Genomic DNA, 7,455 nt, shown 5'->3' on the forward strand with positions numbered 1-7,455 from the left:
TTGTGTGAGATTTGTGACGCTGAGAAAGATTTGTGTGAGATTTGTGACGCGGAGTAAGATTTGTGTAGATTTGTGACGCTGAGTAAGATTTGTGTGAGATTTGTGACGCTGAGTATGATTTGTGTGAGATTTGTGACGTTGACTAAGATTTGTGTGAGATTTGTGACGCTGAGTAAGATTTGTGTAGATTTGTGATGCTGAGTAAGATTTGTGTGAGATTTGTGACGCTGAGTAAGATTTGTGTGAGATTTGTGACGCTGAGTAAGATTTGCGTGAGATTTGTGACGCTGAGTAAGATTTGCGTGAGATTTGTGACGCTGAGTAAGATTTGCGTGAGATTTGTGACGCTGAGTAAGATTTGTGTGAGATTTGTGACGCTGAGAAAGATTTGTGTGAGATTTGTGACGCTGAGTAAGATTTGTGTAGATTTGTGACGCTGAGTAAGATTTGTGTGAGATTTGTGACGCTGAGTAAGATTTGTGTAGATTTGTGACGCTGAGTATGATTTGTGTGAGATTTGTGACGCTGAGTAAGATTTGTGTGAGATTTGTGACGCTGAGTAAGATTTGTGTAGATTTGTGACGCTGAGTAAGATTTGTGTGAGATTTGTGACGCTGAGTAAGATTTGTGTAGATTTGTGACGCTGAGTATGATTTGTGTGAGATTTGTGACGCTGAGTAAGATTTGTGTGAGATTTGTGACGTTGAGTAAGATTTGTGTGAGATTTGTGACGCTGAGTAAAATGTGTGTGAGATTTGTGACGCTGAGTAAGATTTGTGTGAGATTTGTGACACTGAGTAAGATTTGTGTGAGATTTGTGACGCTGAGTAAGATTTGTGTGAGATTGTGACGCTGAGTAAGATTTGTGTGAGATTTGTGACGCTGAATAAGATTTGTGTGAGATTTGTGACGCTGAGAAAGATTTGTGTGAGATTTGTGACGCGGAGTAAGATTTGTGTAGATTTGTGACGCTGAGTAAGATTTGTGTGAGATTTGTGACGCTGAGTATGATTTGTGTGAGATTTGTGACGTTGAGTAAGATTTGTGTGAGATTTGTGACGCTGAGTAAGATTTGTGTGAGATTTGTGACGCTGAGTAAGATTTGTGTGACATTTGTCACGCTGAGTAAGATTTGTGTGAGATTTGTGACGCTGAGTAAGATTTGCGTGAGATTTGTGACGCTGAGTAAGATTTGCGTGAGATTTGTGACGCTGAGTAAGATTTGCGTGGGATTTGTGACGCTGAGTAAGATTTGTGTGAGATTTGTGACGCTGAGTAAGATGTGTGTGAGATTTGTGACGCTGAGTAAGATTTGTGTGAGATTTGTGACGCTGAGTAAGATTTGTGTGAGATTTGTGACGCTGAGTAAGATTTGTGTGAGATTTGTGACGCTGAGTAAGATTTGTGTGAGATTTGTGACGCTGAGTAAGATTTGTGTGAGATTTGTGACGCTGAGTAAGATTTGTGTGAGATTTATGACGCTGAGTAAGATTTGTGTGAGATTTGTGACGCTGAGTAAGATTTGTGTGAGATTTGTGACGCTGAGTAAGATTTGTGTGATATTTGTGACGCTGAGTAAGATTTGTGTGAGATTTGTGACGCTGAGTAAGATTTGTGTGAGATTTGTGATGCTGAGTAAGATTTGTGTGAGATTTGTGATGCTGAGAAAGATTTGTGTGAGATTTGTGACGTTGAGTAAGATTTGTGTGAGATTTGTGATGCTGAGTAAGATTTGTGTGAGATTTGTGACGCTGAGTAAGATTTGTGTGAGATTTGTGACGCTGAGTAAGATTTGTGTGAGATTTGTGACGCTGAGTAAGATTTGTGTGAGATTTGTGACGCTGAGTAAGATTTGTGTAGATTTGTGACGCTGAGTAAGATTTGTGTGAGATTTGTGACGCTGAGTAAGATTTGTGTAGATTTGTGACGCTGAGTATGATTTGTGTGAGATTTGTGACGCTGAGTAAGATTTGTGTGAGATTTGTGATGCTGAGTAAGATTTGTGTAGATTTGTGACGCTGAGTAAGATTTGTGTGAGATTTGTGACGCTGAGTAAGATTTGTGTAGATTTGTGACGCTGAGTATGATTTGTGTGAGATTTGTGACGCTGAGTAAGATTTGTGTGAGATTTGTGACGTTGAGTAAGATTTGTGTGAGATTTGTGACGCTGAGTAAGATGTGTGTGAGATTTGTGACGCTGAGTAAGATTTGTGTGAGATTTGTGACACTGAGTAAGATTTGTGTGAGATTTGTGACGCTGAGTAAGATTTGTGTGAGATTTGTGATGCTGAGTAGGATTTGTGTGAGATTTGTGACGCTGAATAAGATTTGTGTGAGATTTGTGACGCTGAGAAAGATTTGTGTGAGATTTGTGACGCGCAGTAAGATTTGTGTAGATTTGTGACGCTGAGTAAGATTTGTGTGAGATTTGTGACGCTGAGTATGATTTGTGTGAGGTTTGTGACGTTGAGTAAGATTTGTGTGAGATTTGTGATGCTGAGTAAGATTTGTGTGAGATTTGTGACGCTGAGTAAGATTTGTGTGACATTTGTCACGCTGAGTAAGATTTGTGTGAGATTTGTGACGCTGAGTAAGATTTGCGTGAGATTTGTGACGCTGAGTAAGATTTGCGTGAGATTTGTGACGCTGAGTAAGATTTGCGTGGGATTTGTGACGCTGAGTAAGATTTGTGTGAGATTTGTGACGCTGAGTAAGATGTGTGTGAGATTTGTGACGCTGAGTAAGATTTGTGTGAGATTTGTGACGCTGAGTAAGATTTGTGTGAGATTTGTGACGCTGAGTAAGATTTGTGTGAGATTTGTGACGCTGAGTAAGATTTGTGTGAGATTTGTGACGCTGAGTAAGATTTGTGTGAGATTTGTGACGCTGAGTAAGATTTGTGTGAGATTTATGACGCTGAGTAAGATTTGTGTGAGATTTGTGACGCTGAGTAAGATTTGTGTGAGATTTGTGACGCTGAGTAAGATTTGTGTGAGATTTGTGATGCTGAGTAAGATTTGTGTGAGATTTGTGATGCTGAGAAAGATTTGTGTGAGATTTGTGACGTTGAGTAAGATTTGTGTGAGATTTGTGATGCTGAGTAAGATTTGTGTGAGATTTTTGACGCTGAGTAAGATTTGTGTGAGATTTGTGACGCTGAGTAAGATTTGTGTGAGATTTGTGACGTTGAGTAAGATTTGTGTGAGATTTGTGACGCTGAGTAAGATTTGCGTGAGATTTGTGACGCTGAGTAAGATTTGCGTGAGATTTGTGACGCTGAGTAAGATTTTCGTGAGATTTGTGACGCTAGTAAGATTTGCGTGAGATTTGTGACGCTGAGTAAGATTTGTGTGAGATTTGTGATGCTGAGTAAGATTTGTGTGAGATTTGTGATGCTGAGTAAGATTTGTGTGAGATTTGTGATGCTGAGTAAGATTTGTGTGAGATTTGTGATGTTGAGTAAGATTTGTGTGAGATTTATGACGCTGAGTAAGATTTGTGTGAGATTTGTGACGCTGAGTAAGATTTGTGTGAGATTTGTGACGCTGAGTAAGATTTGTGTGAGATTTGTGACGCTGAGTAAGATTTGTGTGAGATTTGTGACGCTGAGTAAGATTTGCGTGAGATTTGTGACGCTGAGTAAGATTTGCGTGAGATTTGTGACGCTGAGTAAGATTTGCGTGAGATTTGTGACGCTGAGTAAGATTTGCGTGAGATTTGTGACGCTGAGTAAGATTTGTGTGAGATTTGTGATGCTGAGTAAGATTTGTGTGAGATTTGTGATGCTGAGTAAGATTTGTGTGAGATTTGTGATGCTGAGTAAGATTTGTGTGAGATTTGTGATGTTGAGTAAGATTTGTGTGAGATTTATGACGCTGAGTAAGATTTGTGTGAGATTTGTGACGCTGAGTAAGATTTGTGTGAGATTTGTGACGCTGAGTAAGATTTGTGTGATATTTGTGACGCTGAGTAAGATTTGTGTGAGATTTGTGACGCTGAGTAAGATTTGTGTGAGATTTGTGATGCTGAGTAAGATTTGTGTGAGATTTGTGATGCTGAGAAAGATTTGTGTGAGATTTGTGACGTTGACTAAGATTTGTGTGAGATTTGTGATGCTGAGTAAGATTTGTGTGAGATTTGTGACGCTGAGTAAGATTTGTGTGAGATTTGTGACGCTGAGTAAGATTTGTGTGAGATTTGTGACGCTGAGTAAGATTTGCGTGAGATTTGTGACGCTGAGTAAGATTTGCGTGAGATTTGTGACGCTGAGTAAGATTTGCGTGAGATTTGTGACGCTGAGTAAGATTTGCGTGAGATTTGTGACGCTGAGTAAGATTTGTGTGAGATTTGTGATGCTGAGTAAGATTTGTGTGAGATTTGTGATGCTGAGTAAGATTTGTGTGAGATTTGTGATGCTGAGTAAGATTTGTGTGAGATTTGTGATGTTGAGTAAGATTTGTGTGAGATTTGTGACGCTGAGAAAGATTTGTGTGAGATTTGTGACGCTGAGTAAGATTTGTGTAGATTTGTGATGCTGAGTAAGATTTGTGTGAGATTTGTGACGCTGAGTAAGATTTGCGTGAGATTTGTGACGCTGAGTAAGATTTGTGTGAGATTTGTGACGCTGAGTAAGATTTGCGTGAGATTTGTGACGCTGAGTAAGATTTGCGTGAGATTTGTGACGCTGAGTAAGATTTGCGTGAGATTTGTGACGCTGAGTAAGATTTGTGTGAGATTTGTGACGCTGAGAAAGATTTGTGTGAGATTTGTGACGCTGAGTAAGATTTGTGTAGATTTGTGACGCTGAGTAAGATTTGTGTGAGATTTGTGACGCTGAGTAAGATTTGTGTAGATTTGTGACGCTGAGTATGATTTGTGTGAGATTTGTGACGCTGAGTAAGATTTGTGTGAGATTTGTGACGCTGAGTAAGATTTGTGTAGATTTGTGACGCTGAGTAAGATTTGTGTGAGATTTGTGACGCTGAGTAAGATTTGTGTAGATTTGTGACGCTGAGTATGATTTGTGTGAGATTTGTGACGCTGAGTAAGATTTGTGTGAGATTTGTGACGCTGAGTAAGATTTGTGTAGATTTGTGACGCTGAGTAAGATTTGTGTGAGATTTGTGACGTTGAGTAAGATTTGTGTGAGATTTGTGACGCTGAGTAAGATGTGTGTGAGATTTGTGACGCTGAGTAAGATTTGTGTGAGATTTGTGACGCTGAGTAAGATTTGTGTGAGATTTGTGACGCTGAGTAAGATTTGTGTGAGATTTGTGACGCTGAGTAAGATTTGTGTGAGATTTGTGATGCTGAGTAAGATTTGTGTGAGATTTGTGATGCTGAGTAAGATTTGTGTGAGATTTGTGACGCTGAGTAAGATTTGTGTGAGATTTGTGACACTGAGTAAGATTTGTGTGAGATTTGTGACGCTGAGTAAGATTTGTGTGAGATTTGTGACGCTGAGTAAGATTTGTGTGAGATTTGTGACGCTGAATAAAATTTGTGTGAGATTTGTGACGCTGAGAAAGATTTGTGTGAGATTTGTGACGCTGAGTAAGATTTGTGTAGATTTGTGACGCTGAGTAAGATTTGTGTAGATTTGTGACGCTGAGTATGATTTGTGTGAGATTTGTGACGCTGAGTAAGATTTGTGTGAGATTTGTGACGTTGAGTAAGATTTGTGTGAGATTTGTGATGCTGAGTAAGATGTGTGTGAGATTTGTGATGCTGAGTAAGATTTGTGTGAGATTTGTGACGCTGAGTAAGATTTGTGTGAGATTTGTGACGCTGAGTAAGATTTGTGTGAGATTTGTGATGCTGAGTAAGATTTGTGTGAGATTTGTGACGCTGAGTAAGATTTGTGTGAGATTTGTGATGCTGAGTAAGATTTGTGTGAGATTTGTGACGCTGAGTAAGATTTGTGTGAGATTTGTGACGCTGAGTAAGATTTGTGTGAGATTTGTGACGCTGAGTAAGATTTGTGTGAGATTTGTGACGCTGAGTAAGATTTGTGTGAGATTTGTGACGCTGAGTAAGATTTGTGTGAGATTTGTGACACTGAGTAAGATTTGTGTGAGATTTGTGATGCTGAGTAAGATTTGTGTGAGATTTGTGACGCTGAGTAAGATTTGTGTGAGATTTTTGATGCTGAGTAAGATTTGTGTGAGATTTGTGACGCTGAGTAAGATTTGTGTGAGATTTGTGACGCTGAGTAAGATTTGTGTGAGATTTGTGACACTGAGTAAGATTTGTGTGAGATTTGTGACGCTGAGTAAGATTTGTGTGAGATTTGTGACGCTGAGTAAGATTTGTGTGAGATTTGTGACGCTGAATAAGATTTGTGTGAGATTTGTGACGCTGAGAAAGATTTGTGTGAGATTTGTGACGCGGAGTAAGATTTGTGTAGATTTGTGACGCTCAGTAAGATTTGTGTGAGATTTGTGACGCTGAGTATGATTTGTGTGAGATTTGTGACGTTGAGTAAGATTTGTGTGAGATTTGTGACGCTGAGTAAGATTTGTGTGAGATTTGTGACACTGAGTAAGATTTGTGTGAGATTTGTGACGCTGAGTAAGATTTGTGTGAGATTTGTGACGCTGAGTAAGATTTGTGTGAGATTTGTGATGCTGAGTAAGATTTGTGTGAGATTTGTGACGCTGAGTAAGATTTGTGTGAGATTTGTGACGCTGAGTAAGATTTGTGTGAGATTTGTGACACTGAGTAAGATTTGTGTGAGATTTGTGATGCTGAGTAAGATTTGTGTGAGATTTGTGACGCTGAGTAAGATTTGTGTGAGATTTGTGACGCTGAATAAGATTTGTGTGAGATTTGTGACGCTGAGAAAGATTTGTGTGAGATTTGTGACGCGGAGTAAGATTTGTGTAGATTTGTGACGCTCAGTAAGATTTGTGTGAGATTTGTGACGCTGAGTATGATTTGTGTGAGATTTGTGACGTTGAGTAAGATTTGTGTGAGATTTGTGACGCTGAGTAAGATTTGTGTGAGATTTGTGACGCTGAGTAAGATTTGTGTGAGATTTGTCACGCTGAGTAAGATTTGTGTAAGATTTGTCACGCTGAGTAAGATTTGTGTGAGATTTGTGACGCTGAGAAAGATTTGTGTGAGATTTGTGACGCTGAGTAAGATTTGTGTGAGATTTGTGACGCTGAGTAAGATTTGTGTGAGATTTGTGACGCTGAGTAAGATTTGTGTGAGATTTGTGACGCTAAGTAAGATATGTGTGAGGTTTGTGACGCTGAGTAAGATTTGTTTGAGATTTGTGACGCTGAGTAAGATTTGTGTGAGATTTGTGACGCTGAGTAAGATTTGTGTGAGATTTGTGACGCTGAGTAAGATTTGTTTGAGATTTGTGACGCTGAGTAAGATTTGTGTGAGATTTGTGATGCTGAGAAAGATTTGTGTGAGATTTGTCACGCTGAGAAAGATTTGTGTGAT

This window comes from Petromyzon marinus, chromosome 77, assembly GCF_048934315.1.
Source record: "Petromyzon marinus isolate PM22_M1 ecotype Great Lakes invasive population chromosome 77, UKy_Petmar_22M1.pri1.0, whole genome shotgun sequence".
Taxonomy (NCBI): Eukaryota; Metazoa; Chordata; class Hyperoartia; order Petromyzontiformes; family Petromyzontidae; genus Petromyzon; species Petromyzon marinus.